The sequence below is a fragment of the Ictidomys tridecemlineatus genome, unplaced genomic scaffold (assembly GCF_052094955.1).
Source record: "Ictidomys tridecemlineatus isolate mIctTri1 unplaced genomic scaffold, mIctTri1.hap1 Scaffold_89, whole genome shotgun sequence".
Classification (NCBI taxonomy): domain Eukaryota; kingdom Metazoa; phylum Chordata; class Mammalia; order Rodentia; family Sciuridae; genus Ictidomys; species Ictidomys tridecemlineatus.
Window position 1 is genome coordinate 1,067,539 of NW_027526129.1, and position 14,142 is coordinate 1,081,680.

Here is a 14,142-nt window from a genome sequence, read left to right on the forward strand (position 1 = left end):
CTCTTACATTGGCACAGAGGATGATGTACACACACACACACATACACACACACGCCAAAACTCAGGAAGGAAGGAAGGAAGGAAGGAAGGAAGGAAGGAAGGAAGGAAGGAAGGAAGGGCGGGAAGGAAGGAAAGAAAGAAAGGTTGGCGGGCGGGGGGGAAAGAAGGAAGGAGACCCTTTGAAATCCATTGAGAAATGATACTGTTCTGGTCAACCTCACAGAAAATGGATATTTCTTGTCATTTTCTGACTTACCATATTGTGACCAAGCATAGTGCTATTATTTTATTTTTCTACTAAGACCTTTACTAGGATTCACCTGGTTTATAACTTTCTACCTTTAAATATAACTGAATCTGCTTTAAGGTGGTGGCAGAGTCTGTAATCCCAGATATTCAGGAGGCTGAGGCTGGAGGATCGTAAGTTTGAGGTAATCTTGGGGAACTGAGCCAGACTCTGTTTCAAAATAAAAACTAAACTGGGCATGGTGGCACACATCTGTAATCCCAGTGGCTCAGAATTGTGAAACAGGAGAATTGGGATTTCAAAGCCAACCTTAGCAACTTAATGAAGCCCTGAGTAACTCATTGGGACCTATCTCTAAATAAAATACAAAAGAGGACTGGGGATGTGGCTCAGTGGTTTAGTTCCCAAGAGTTTCATCTCTGATAGCAAAAAAAAATTAATAATAAATGAATAAATAAAATAAAAAGGGCTGGGGATGTAGCTCAGCAGTAGAGCACCCCTGGATATTTGTACTAGGGAGTACAAAAAAAAAAAAGAATTTTCAATACATATTACTTTTTGTCTAGTTTATTTCATTCAGAATCTCCCTGTTTTTGCTATTATCAATAGTTCTTTATTCTTGCTAAGTATGTTTCCTAAATTTATTATCTATTTTCCTATTGATATACATTGGGGATTTTTTTTAAGTAAACCAGGTTATATTTATACAGTGGAAAATTATTAAGCAATGAAAATAAGAAGTACATTCACATTCAACAACTTGGATAAATCTTATAAAAATACATATGGAGCTAAAAAAGCCACATACCAAAGAACACATGTGTATGATTACACTGTATAAAGTAACAAAACAGCCAAAACTAATCCTTGTTGTTAGAAGTTAAAATAGTGCCTAACTCTGGGGGAGTGGAGGGAATAATTAGGGGAGCAATGAGAAAGGGCTCATGAAAGTGCATTTGATGTCCAATTTCTTGACCTGGGTTAGGGTTCAGTGGATATGTTTACTTTGTGATAATTCATTGTGCTATACGTGATTTTCTTTTGTCTGTTATATTTAATAAAAGAGAAGCTCTATTAACAGTAAAAAAATCAATCTCTACATTCATGTAATAGTTAGTAATCAAATGTCTACTATATGGTTAATATGAGTATAAGGGTTCTGAGGCATGTAAGACAGACATGTTCCCACAGTCCAACATTGGGGATTTTTTGACAATTACAAATAAAACCACCATGAATAGTTGTGCACAAGTCTCAGTGTGGATGTATGCTTTTATTTCTCTGGAGTAAATATCTCGACAGATGTGATTTAATTTTTAAAGCAACTGCCAAACAGTTTTCTAACAGTTTGTGCCATTGTTTATACTACATGTTATAGTCTGCAGTTCTAAGAGAGATACCATAGTCTTCATCTTTGTCAACATTTGTTATGATTAGTCTTAAATTTTGTCCATCCTACTGTATGTGTAATAACATTGCAGTTTTGATTTACATTTCAACTTATGTTGGATATCCTTTCATGTGCACATTCACCATATTTGTGTCTACTTTGGTGAAGAAAAAAAGTCTTCTGCCCATCTTTTCAAATTGGGTGATTTTTCTTATTAATAAGTTGTAAGAATCATTTGTATATCCTAGATATCATTCTCTTGAGAGAGATATGTTTTGCCAAAAGTTTTTCCTAGTCTGTCAGCTTACCTTTCCATTTCCATAACAATGAATATACAATAGACAAAGTTTGTTGTTGTTGTTGTTTTTGGTACTGGGGATTGAACTCAGGGTCATACCACCACTGAGCCACATCCCCAGTCCTATTTAGTATTTTATTTAGAGACAGGGTCTCACTGAGTTGCTTAGTGCCTCACTTTTGCTGAGGCTGGCTTTGAACTTGCAATCCCCCTGCCTCAGCCTTTTGAGCCACTGGTATTACAGGTATGCACCACCACGCCCAGCATGAGACAAAGTTTTTGAGGAGAGAGAGGAAAAAAGAGAGCATGAGGCAGAGAGAGCTAGTTAGTTTTAAAAGCCTCTGCCAAGCAGCTTTTTATATTTTCTTCCAGAAGTTGTATAGGTTTAGCTGCTACATTTAGGTCTGTAGTCTATTCCTACCAGTAGTGTGTGAGGGCTCCCATTGATCCACATCCTTGCCAACTTATTATTATCTTTTTGATTATAACCATCTTGATAGATGTGAAGTAGTATCTCACTGAGGTTGTACATTTCCCTAATGGTGCTGGGTATCCTTTCATTTGCTTATTTGCTTTTGCATATTTTCTTTGGAGAAATGTCTATTCTAATTTCTTGCCATTTGTCTTTTCATATTGAACAATAAGAATTGCTTGTATATTCTAGGTAGTTATATTCTAACTACATGAATTGTAAATGTTTTCTTCTATGATTGTGTTTTCACTTTCTTCGATGGTAGCCTTTAAAAGTTTTAAATTTGATGAAGTTCATTACTTTATTATTTTTTCTTTTGGTGCTTGGGCCTTTGGTGTCTTAAATACAAAGTCATTATCTACCCCAAGACTTACCTATGCTTTCTTACATTTAGTTTTGGTTCTTACATATATATGTGTTGTCCATTTTGAATTCTTACATTTATGTCTGTGGTCCATTTTGAGGTAATTTTTATGTGGGGTAGGGCTTAACTTAATTCTTTTGCATTAAAGACTATATCATTTTGAAATATATTTTCATTTGGAATGCAATTCTAGGATATCAGTTTTTTTTCTTTCAGAACTTGAAAATGTTGATGTACTGTTTTCTGGTTTGCATGGTTCTTGAATGAATTTTGACATTTTAGTTTCACTCCTTTGTACATAATGGTATCTGTTTTCTGTAGATGCTTTTCAATTTTTTTCTTAGCACTGGTTTTAAGCATTTAGTGTAAATTTGTGTCATCTTTATCATTTTTCTTATTCATTGAGCTTTTTGAATCTGAGTGTTCATCAGATATAGAACATTTTTATTTATTATTTTTTCAAATGTGTTTTTCCCACCTCTTTTAGGAACTACCATAACATATATATTGGACTGGTTGAAGCTGTGCATACTGATGCTTTGTTCAGTTCAGTCTCTTTCTCCGTGTTTGATTTTGGAGTCTTTATCACTGCATATTCAGTTTGCTGATATTGACTTCTTCAATGTTGAATCTGCTGTTAATCTCATTCAGTGTAATTTTCACCTTAGCCATTGTTTTATCTGATTTTATCTAATTTTATCTAATTCAGACATTTTTATATCTTCTTTTTCTCCTTTACATGCTTATGCTTTTCCATAGCATCTTGAACATATGGTATACAACTGTATTAATGTCCTTGTATAATAACTCTATCACAGTGTAATTAGTGATCATTTTTATTAATTTTCTTTTCAACATGGGTTATATTTTCCTCGCTCTTTGCATGCCTCATACATTTTTATTGGATTCCAAACATTGTGAATTTACCTTGTTCAGTACTGGATATTTTGTATTCTTTTAAATATTCTTGAGCTGTGTACAGCTTTTTGCTGAACTATCTTGGAAACATTTTGTATTCTTTTAAATATTCTTGAGCTGTGTACAGCTTTTTTTTTGAACTATCTTGGAAACATTTTTATCTTTTTAAGATTCGGCTAGACAGGAGTTACCTTAAATCTTGGGCTATTTTGTCCCTTTTACTGACTATGTTACTTGATGCCCTTTTATTATAGATTTTCCATTCTAGCTGGTGATTACAAAAATTGATCTGCATGCCAACAATCACCACCACCTTCCATTCTGTTCCTTTCTGAAGGTTCTTTCTCTGGCCTTACATGTGAGCCCACTGTTACATAGCTGCAGACTTCAGGGGAACCCTCCATAGATGTCTAGAGAGCTAGTGCATGTACACACTCTCCCTGCCTCTGCAGTTCTCTACTGTTTCCTTTATTCTGCTCTGGGACTTCTAGCTGCATCGTTCTTTTCAGACTTTAAAATCCATCTCTTCAACTCAGGATATTTTCTATTTGAGTTTCCCTTCTCTGGATGTGGCCTGAAAAATTCTTTCCAGGGGAGTAAATTGGGATAATCCTAGCACTCATCTCTCATGCCTAACTTTATCTTAGAGGTCACTCTTATGCTGCTTATTATCTAATATCTGAGAACTGTTGTTTGTATTTTGTCCACTTTTTTTTCCAATGTTTCATATGCGAGGGTAAATCTGTTGCCCCTCTTGGAGAGATTTAGTCTTCCATAAATGTTTAACACTATTCTCTGGCCCATCATTTACAATAGATGAAGTTCTTCCTGGTAACAGCAGTGGTAGGCCTACTGAATGCTCCTAGGCAAGTGCCTTCACAAATTTCCAATGGTATATGTTATTATCCTGCCAATTATTTGTTTCAGATATATTTTTCTTGTCTCATTTAGATTGTACTCTGACATTAGGAACCCTTCATATCTTAGAATTTTATGTCCCCAAACTGGTCACATTTATCTGTAACAATTACTCAACCCTTACCCCGTAAGAATTCCCTTTGAGGTATTAAAGAATAATTCACTTGAGATTATTTATCTCCATACCAACAATCACCACCACATTCTATCCTGTTCCTTTTCTGAAGGTTTTTAATATAACCTTATATTAAACATGTTAAACATCAATGCCACATATTTAAATGCTATGAGTAAAAGTGAATGCTGATTCATCCACTAATTGTATGTATCCTGGTAGAAAGAACTACCACTACCTTATTGTGGCCAGTTGAGAAATTTTCTTCTCATTATCCACCAGACTAGTTAATATGTCTTTAAGGCAATAAGTTTAAAAAATAATACTGATAAATCAAAATATTGAAAACTCTACAAACTAAGCAGCTAGTTCTTCAGTAACTGGAAGCACTGACTATGCATATAAAAGTATATCTGATTATGAGTCAAAGTAAATATCAAGAAGGTAATATGCAATTAGATCATTTTGCTCTTCTGATTTTTCCACCAATGAATTATCATTAATTTCTATTCTACAATAAGAAAAAATCTAAAACATACCATATTCTATAATAAGAAAAATAAGAAAAAATTAAAACTAGTTTTAAAAGATCTACTTAAATATTCCAGTATCATGTAACCAAACAACTACTCTCCACACAAGTATGTTTTTATTCAACAAACACATTCAGGGGTACATTCCTGGAGTTGAGGATGCATGCTGCTGAGAGGTGGACCTTAAATGCCTTGTTCTCATAGCTTATTTCCTCTCAGTACTATTTATATATGGGGGCTTAATAGTTAATATATGTGTTTAGGTTAATAGTGTAGTATATTTATAATATTATTGGAACCATGAGTTTATCCAACAAATCATTTGTTAACTCTCTCATACATTCTAGGCATTTCCCTAGTCACTGATGTAACAGTAGTGAACAAAACAACTAATTTCCTGCTCCTGTTGGAAATTGTGTTTGAGGTTGGGTCAGAGCAGTCAAGTAGATAAACAAATGTAAGGCAAGTGGTAAGAGAAGTCTAAAGTGGTAAGGCAAGTCTGAAGAGAAAGAAAGGCAGGGTAATGGGCTTGATACTCATGGCAAGAGGCTCTATTTTGTGTAGGATGGCCAGGAAAAGCCTTTATCACATGAAATGCCACTGTTACAGAGACATGATAAAGTGAGGGGGTAGTTAGCTAGTTAGATGATTTGGGCAGTTAAGGTTGAGGCAAAGTTGCAAGTGTAAATGCTCTGAAGCAGGGGTGGGATTGGTGTATTTAAATGGAACTAACAGACAAGAGAAGAATGTTAGGAAATGGGGAGAAGAGGATGAGGGGAGTCGCATTGAATAAGAACAGTCCATAATAAGGCAGGGCAATCCATAATAAAGTCATGGCTTTTTTTTCTTTTTTTTTCCTGATACCAGAGATTGAACCCCCAGGGGCACTTAAACACTGAGCAACACCGACAGTCCTTTTTAAAATATTTTATTTAGAGATAGGGTCTCACTGAGTTGCTTAGGGACTCACTACATTTCTGAGGCTGGCTTTGAACTCAGGATCCTCCTGACAGCCTCCTGAGCTGCTGGGATTACAGATGAGTACGACCAGGCCTGGCTAAAGTCATTGCCTTTTATTTGGAAATGGGAAGCTATAGGAAGATTTTGAGCAGAGAGACACAATCAAATTTATATTTAAGAATATCACTCTAGTTGCCATCAGGACAATAGATATTGGGGGAAATGAGGGCAGAAGCAAGGACAAAAGAAGGCTATGGGAATCATTCAGGTGACTTATGATGTGGGTTTGGCCTGTATATTGGCTTAGCAGATGCAGAGGAGTGGTCAGATTCTGGGCATGTTTCAAATGCTTATTTGGAAAGAAGGAAGTCAGAAAAATAAATAAATAAAATGCTTTATAATTTATATCAAATTCTAGAAAATGCAAAACAATCTATGATGACAGGAGATGTTTGGAGACAGCCCAGAAAAGGAGAGGGGAGGGATTACAAAGAAGGATGAAATACTTTTTTGATTTTGGTGATAGTCTCATGGGTATATTCATGTCAAAACTTATCAAATCCTACACCTTAAATGTGCAATTTATTGTAGGTCAACTATATCTCAATAAAATTATAAAAATAAAGACATAATATTGTCTAGTGGACTGGAGTTGGAATGTGAGAGAAAAGAGATCAAAGGTGGTTTGTAAGTTTTGGGCTTTGAGCACCTGGATAATGGGAATTAAATTGTCATTCTTATTTCTGAGATAGGGAAGACTGAAAGCAGATTTTGAGAGAAAAATGAGTTCAGTTTTCAACATGTTGTTAGAGATGCCTACTAGATACATTTTATAACATAATAAATACATGGTAGAAAAGAAATGAAGAATGACTCAGATAGACAGTTTCTCTGTATGATCCACTGGTTCTCCAGAAAGCGCAGAAGTACACTGGACCAACGGGGACCTCTCATGGCCCCTGTAGACAAATGTTTGTGCACACCTTTTTTTCCCATCGTTTTCTTTATTTAACATTATGAACATGGTGGACTACATTCTTTTTTCTAAGTTTTAAAGATTCAGTTAATTTGGAGAAACAACTGATGGGTTCATTGTTGGAGGTTGATGAATAACCTTAGCAGAGACTATAGTAACAAGCCCTTGGTCACAGACAAAGGAGAATGGCTCCACCCAGGATGGGAGCATTGCAGACACTCTTCCTTGGGCTGGCTAGCTTGTGCCTTTCCCCCCTTAACTGTACATATCAGTAATTCAGCTATATTATGATTTAAATCAGATTTTGCTCCTCTTGTCAGAAAGTACAATTGCTTGTTAGTTGATAGGTTGTGATGAAAAGGAGTCTACTCCTTGGGCTTGATACTTAGCTCCATTACTCACTGGATGTGTGACTGCCTCAATTTACTCTAAAATAAGGATTGGAATAGGACCTACTACTACTGTAAGGTACTATTGTTATGAAGATTAAATGAATTGATATGTATAAAACCTTCAGAATAACAACTGGACATAAAGAAAGCATTCAAGAAATGTTAGCTACTAGCTTTCTTCTCTGAAAATCGGTTTTGTCAGTTGGTTCCCACTAAGTTGTGGACTTTTTTGGACCAGGACCAGTTATCTTGTCTTTTGATTTTCATTCACTCCCACACCATGCTAGGGCTTTGTCCAGCGTCTGGCATGAATGGTAGCACAAAATGAGAGTTAAAAATATGCTTTTGAATTAAATAATTTCTTCCCTTACGGATAAAGATAAGAATCTCAAGATCTTAGCCTGAAGACTAATGTCCATCTCTCTGCCCCCACCTGTCCCCGCCTTAAAAGAAAGCAGGCCACTGTCTCCAGTTTACACCCTCACTCACAGTTCCATTCACCTTCCTCTTTCCTAATCAGAGGGATCTTGGGGTGGGGCTTCAAGGAACCTCTAGGAGTTTGAAGGGGAGGGAGCCTGGAACCATAGACTAGCTGTGACAAGTCAGGGGTGGGATTTGGTAGTTCAGAAAAGGAGGTACCAGACCAGGAATGGGGGATGGGAGTGATGGTGGAGTGGGCTAGTTCAGGATGAACCAGAAATGAGACGTTGAGGAAAGCCAGAAAGGACCAGTTGGCGGGGGTGGGGGTGGGGATGGGTGGGTGACTACTAACTAGAATCATATGGAGGGTCGCTTGTGAGGGCACAGAAGCAAAGGCAGGTGATTGGACGAGAAGGAGAGTCCTAGTTGCCAAGGCAGCAACTACAGGAGAAGGTGTTCAGTTGAGGAGAAGGTCTGGACTAGAGAAGGACAGAGCTCCAGCTCCGTGTGTTCTCCAGTAGAGTCTGTGGACTGACCCCCAGATATCCCTGCTGAAGTGTCACCCGGGAAAGGCGTAAGCCTTCCCTGGCGCCACCCCTCTGCGCTTGGCTACCCACACGCCCCCTGAGCCCCACCTCCTACGCGCCCACAGACGCCCGCTGCAGCCTACTTCACCGACTCACCCAGGTGACCACAACATGGCTGTGGCGCAGGTGCTGGTCTTCTGGCTGTTCATGGTGCTCTTCTGGCTGTTCGTGCTGCGGCCAAACTGGCGAGTGCCGGGCCAACCGGACCCGAACACCGGCCAGCGCTGGTCGAAACACAAACTCTGTGCAGACGACAAATGCAGCAGTGAGTGCGCAGGCGGGTGGGCAGCCCAGGGTCTCCACTGTGGCTCTTTGGGGCCGCTTGGGGCTCCGATCTCCAGGTCCCCAGCCCCGAGGGCTGGGTGAGGGGGGTCGCAGGATGACGGGTGGGGAGCAGGAGTGACAGAGCCTCGGGACCCTGCGTGTATCCCCTCTGGCTCTGCTGGCGCCCCAGCCAGCCCGCTCGGGTTGTGGGGGGCTTCGACTCCCACTTGTTGCCAGCGTTTTATTTTTCTCTACTGACTGAGGCGGGGGTTGGGAAACACGATTCCCCAGGGACAGCTCTCAGTTTATTCCCTTCCAGGATTCGCCTAGGATCTCAGTGGGTGATGGGGTTGTGCCCACGCTGTAGCAGAGCGCTTTTCTGCCCCCTCTACAGGGACCTGGGCCGGTGCAGTATCAGGGCAGATGCTCTCCAGGGCTCGGTGGCCCTAATTCCCACGGCAGGTTGATGGTGGGGCTCCTTGGGAAAGGCTCACTGGCCCCTTTGTCCTTTTGCTGCACTGGGGATTGGGCTGGTTTTGCCTTTTAACAGGGACTAGAGTTTAGGCTTGGGAAGAGCACCGAGTCCAGGCACGCAATGTGTTCCGAGGTCTCGGCCCCGACTCTGCTTCAATCCTGTCATTTCTGTGCATAGAAGCCTCCCTTCATATTTGAGGTAGGGTAGCAGGTGGGCCAATAATCTTTTGCTTTTGAAAGAGGCCAAGGATCTGCACCAGCCACCTGGGAACTGCAGCCTCTTCTGTGCGCAGGAAGTGGATAGAATTCCTGGATTGGAGGTGGGCAGTGGGGAGGATGTAGCCATTCAGATTCAGATGAAGAGGTTTGTTGCAATAACAATAAAAAATACTCCAAGATTTTTATAAGCCAATTCAGTTTTAGACTCAGTCACTAGTGTTGTTGGAACCTCTTTCCTCTATATATTTACTGGCCCAGAATACTTCTTATGGACTCCCGCTTGGTTTCTAGTAACCTTGCAACTTGATGACCGTGTTGTCCATAAATTGTAAGCAGTACATATTTTTAAATATTCATGCTAAAAAGGCCAAGAAGTTTACCATTGAGCTCTTTATGTCTAAATTGGTGTTACCAAAACCAAATTTTGTAATTTGAATTGTTTGTTCCACTCCAATAAAGAAAAAAGATGTCTCCAATATATGTTAAGAAGTTCCTAGAGGTAACCCTAAGGCTGGAATAAATAAACACTCAGAGAAGCAAAGCAGCTGCCATGATATTTTCTTTCATTTTTGCTATTCTTTGCTATTGAGCGCTATCCTACGTGGGATACCTGGACAATCTCATCACTGATGCTTCGTCAGTACTAAGACATGGTGTTGGTTAGGTTCAGTGGGGTAACATAACTTGAGAAATGGCCTGTGTCCAAACAGATGTGACCAAAAACAACAGGTGGGTCTGTGTTGCGTTGTAGGAAGTAGTGAGGTGTGTATGTAAGGTGTCCTTGTGTGCCTTCCAAATAAGTGCTCCAAAAAAAAAAAAAAAGAACTAAATAGGTGCTCCATAGTATGCATTATGTTGTCACCTAATATATTACTGATTTATAAATCCTCTATGACCTAAGGGGGAACAAGAGAAACATTGCCATTTCCACTTGTGATGAGAATTCCCCACCTTAAAGTGTCTCTCACCTTCAACTTGGCCTCTTAATTACATATGAATTAGGATGCTGACAGTTCTGAAAATAGTCCTATTTTAGCTTCAAAAAAACAAGTTACCCTCTCCAAATCTGTGTTTGTTCCTCAGACATATATTTTTATAAAACAAACATTCTCGTGTATTTTACTGCTAATTGGCTTTTAGAAAAAGTGTTATTTCCATTTCTTTGTGCTTTTTACATACATCTATTGTCCATTTCATCTTAAATCAGAAACTGTCTATTTGGTCAACCAAAAGAAAAATGTTGCTTCTACCAGTTTCTAGATCAATTGTGATCCTAGTCCTGCATTTTAAGCATGAAGGTATTGCCTGACCTTTTCTCGTGGTTAAACTTGTTCCTTGTCAGATAGGATACCCACTTTTGATTTTGTTTATTAAAAAAAAATACGAATGAGGATGTTTTGAAACAATCTTAATGTTGGATATAGTCAACAATATTTGCTCAGAGAAAATATATTTCCTGGTTATTTACCCAGATCCTGAACCCAGAGACAGCAACTCTGCTGCAAATGAAATTGACAGTGTTTACGGCTGCATGGTAGCACTTGCAGCCACTTAAAGGTAATGTCTTTTAGCAGTTAGTTCAAGTTAATTAACCCCTTGGGGGTTCCTGGATATTCTAACTTCTTCCCTATTACCTCTGCCTGAAGCCATACTTAAGCCTGTCCATGTCTACACTTGGATTTACATATTTGCAAAATGAAGCTTTCTATGATTATGAAACAGAAAAAAATTGAGGAGGCCTGCAAGAACCAAGAGTTTCACTGAAACCAGCTATGGTTGGTGGTAGCCACTTTGCTTTTTATTTCTCAGCACAGAGAAAAATAGAGAAGCTTCCTTTTCCCTCGTCTAATTGCAGGGAATATTGTATTTTATAGCAATAAAATCTCTAAGGATTTTAGATACTTTGAGCAGGTGAATTAAAAGTGATTTCAGAGAGTACTGGAAAAACTTGATTTTTGTTCATAGTGGGATTCATATTTCCTGATGAGTCAATATGGACTGTGAAAAATCAAATCCTAATGTTTGTATTTTTCTTTTTTCAATGTTCATATACAGTGTTAATGTATCGAGGTGAAGCTGTTGAAGATTTCACAGGACCAGATTGTCGTTTTGTAAATTTTAAAAAAGGCGACCCTGTATTTGTCTACTATAAACTTGCAGAGGTATCACCAGAACTTTGGGCCGGAAGTGTAAGTAAAAGTTTGACAGGTGTTATATTCTTACTTTTGATGGGTAGCAGTGTAGATTTAAATGACTGATTTCTTGGGGTCTTTGTAGAGTTAACCTGACCTCTTTGCCAGGCCCTGTGCTCCTAACACACCTTAGGCCTGGCACAGCATAGAAAGTCAGGAGACTTTCTGAAACAGAACTGAACTGGTTGTGGTTGCTACCCCTCACATCAAGTTCCAGAAGGCTCTACACATCATAAAGGTCGTCATGGTGAAAACCTGACAATTCTTAGCTTTGCTGCTTCAAAAGGAAAGGATTCATGGACATTAGAGTTAATCCTGTAAATTAAGTCTGAGATAGTAACTCAGGCATACATATTTAAAGTTGATTTTTTTGTGTATTTTACCTAATCATTTGTGCTGTTTTTACTCTAAAAAAGCAGAATACTATGTTCATTGTGTGCTTTTTTCCCCCCTTTTTTTCTTTTTTGCAACTTCTGGGTCATCCATTTCCTGCTTTTCCTATATTCTATGCCTGAAGGTTCCCCCAGGGGTTCTACTTCCAGCCAGTAGTATGGATCTTCTGATGAAAGACATGACATTGTTTATATCATGCTTTGATATTTTAAATGGGGAGATTCACTAGGAGTGTCCTCCTAGTGGCTTATGAGTATTGTCCTTTTCATTTAAAAAAATGTGATATGTGGATTGTTTACGTAAAATAGTAGCAAGGGTCTTTGATGACTGTAGGAATGTTCCAGTTTAGAGACATTCCAGGTTGCATCCTTGAAAGTTCTCACCCTAAATAAAACACCACACAGCAGAAAATAAGACAGAAAATAAGAGTAATCCCTATGGAAAACTAGTTTCATTTTGTTGCCATTTCTGACTCTTAGGGAATGATCTTGAAACATGGTGCCTCTAGGTACAAACTTTATATTTAGACAGAGTCCCAGTTGCGGTACTCCATATAAAGAACCATCTATTGTTTCTTTCAAGTATACCAAATAGGATTGGTAACCTTTAAACTTGGAACTGTTTTTCCATGTACCTAAGTGGCATTTTTCATGTAGTAGTCGTCTTTCTTTCCTTCTTTGAGCTTTTGGATAAATGGGCTTGATTTGCATTTTCTCCTCTCTCATTGTAGCCTGTTAACTCTGTTCATCCCCAGGACTCTTGCCATTCTGGGTGGCAGCACTCATCCTGTCTTCCTGAGGAGCCCTGCTTTCAGCACCTGACCAGAAAGGATCTTTGCCGACTGATGAGTGTTTGGGTGGCACCTTGTTTGCATTGCTCCTCTGGCATTCATTTCTCTTCTTTGCCTTCAGTCAGGTTGTGTTTTATCTTAGCTCCCTATAAAATGAAAAACTCAGTTAGGAAAGGACCCCTGTCTAATCCATCTTCCTTTTGAATATTTCCTTTCAGGGCAGTGGCACTTAAGTACATTTGTTCTGATAGTAGCTTATGCAGAATTTGTTCTCTTATGGCAGTTCTTGGCTCCCCACCCACAAATCAAATCAATAGCACCTTGGCAGGGATGATGTATGGAAGCAAAATTAGATATAAAAATTATTTCCAGTCATGAGCCTCCATGATTCTGCATCATTTTTTTTTTCATATCACAAGAAATGGGATACCACCCAGTGTGTAATTATGGAGCTTTATATAATCTATGGTCTCATTTGACACAGATTAAGAAGAGATAAATGTGTTCCCTTTCTCCATACATCTCTGGTTTCTTTCCCTTTTCCAAATGTAACCTTAATAGAATTTTCATCAGAAGGGAAAAGTGTATTTCCCCTCAGACTCACCTCTCATGTCATAAGTGTTATACTTAAGAAATTAAAAACTCTTTAGTTTTCAAAATGATTCTCCTTTTGAATTTTCAGTTTTCATTCTGCAATGTTGTTGGTTTTCTAGAGTCTCAGACTTTATCTGCAGTGATGAAACTTTTAATTGCTCCGTCTTATTTAATCTTCATGGCAGTATTCTACCACTAATACTGGTTCTCAGATGGTTTCTAGATATAACAAGAACATTCATGAATGGGGATATTTTAGAGGTAGTGATAAGATGCCTTTTTTAATTTTCTTTTTTGTGCATTTGATTTGCCTATCAGTTTCCTTTAATTATTGGCAAGAATCTTCTGTTCCTTTTCGTCAGTAGTTAGTAATAGGAGTGTCTTTCTCAAGGGGAACTTTATATACCTTTTGTACACTTTATGTAACTTCATATAATTTAAATGTTGGTGCTGAAAATAAATGGGGTTCTTTTCTGCAGAGGATTTATTTTGGGTGAAACTGAAGCTTGATATGTGGTTTCATATGCATTATATTGTAATTTTATTTTCTCCCCTGCTGAGTGCCATTGTCAAGTAGGAATGACGCTTCAAATTTTCCTTGCCAGCGTACCCCATGTTAAATGGAT

At 38.6% G+C, this 14,142-nt stretch overlaps 1 pseudogene across 1 annotated transcript in view; it reads left to right on the plus strand.

The window, feature by feature from the left end:
• LOC144374801 (transport and Golgi organization protein 1 homolog) overlaps nt 1–14,142 on the plus strand; it is a 77,292-nt pseudogene that overhangs the window by 20,346 nt on the left and 42,804 nt on the right. The window contains exon 2 of the transcript XR_013434089.1: nt 11,603–11,736. The product of XR_013434089.1 is annotated as a transport and Golgi organization protein 1 homolog (transcript). The remainder of the gene's footprint in view (nt 1–11,602; nt 11,737–14,142) is intronic.